The sequence below is a fragment of the Megalobrama amblycephala genome, linkage group LG19, assembly GCF_018812025.1.
Source record: "Megalobrama amblycephala isolate DHTTF-2021 linkage group LG19, ASM1881202v1, whole genome shotgun sequence".
Taxonomy (NCBI): Eukaryota; Metazoa; Chordata; class Actinopteri; order Cypriniformes; family Xenocyprididae; genus Megalobrama; species Megalobrama amblycephala.
The window spans coordinates 9,542,516-9,543,624 of NC_063062.1; positions in this window are offsets into that span (position 1 = coordinate 9,542,516).

Genomic DNA, 1,109 nt, shown 5'->3' on the forward strand with positions numbered 1-1,109 from the left:
CAGAATATTTTTTTTTTTTTCCCCCAACAGATGAACGATAAAAACATTTACAGCCAATCAGAATCCACAACAAAACTGCAGCGCACGCTTACAATAAACAGAATGATATCATCCACTTGTGTGGACGCTAATATAGTTATCGTCATGTTTAAAGATATCATTCTTGGTGTGCACTGGCCTTAAAGGCTGCTGAAAGTTTTGCCATCACAGGAATAAATTACATTTTAAAAAATAGTATTTTATTATTTTGATTTTAATATTATTTCTCAATATTACTGTTTCAAATGCATTTTTGATCAAATACATGCAGCCTTGGTGAGCAGAAGAGACTTCTTTTAAAAATAAAGAATCTTAACGAATCTAAACTTTGGAACAGTAATGTGCCTCTTATCTTGAAAACGAGTACAGAATCAAAAAACAGACAACAAAAAAACAATAAAATAGAACTAATACTATGATCCACAGAGGAAACAGAAAAACAAATTGAAAACTTCAATCGAAAGGCCAATATCCCAGCAGTCATTTGAAACTGTATGGATTAACCAGCACCTCTAACAAGCTGGGAAGTGGATGGCAAGAGAGAGCCTAACATCAATGAAAATTTCCTTAATTACAGTTTTAAAGATGGAGGCTGTGAAGGAAAGGAGGGAGGAGGAAGGGAATCTTTGCATCCTCTCCTCAGAAGACTTCCTTTTTCTGTTCGTCTACTCTCAGTCTCATTAGCCCCTCATTAGCTAGGACAGGTGCAGCCGGCAAAAAGAGACACCCTCAGACCCTTATACCCCCCCAACCTCGAGCGAGCCGCACTGTCAGTGCCCATTCTACCGATGTGAGACACATTCTTCCAATCAAAGCCTTCCACGGCTGCTTGGTGGGTGGGAGCAATCTCTGAATAGTGGATGATTTAGTGTTAAAAAATAAAAAAAAATAGCAGCAAAGTGGGAAGGTGGTCAGTGTAACAACAAGCTCCTTTCTGCTGTCAGTGTTGTCACATTAACACTTCATCAAGATTGCTCAATACTTCCATCCCCAAAACTTCCTAATGATCGCTCTTATGGAGGAAAAAAAAAAAAAAAAAAATCATGACAATATAAAAACAAATGTAGACA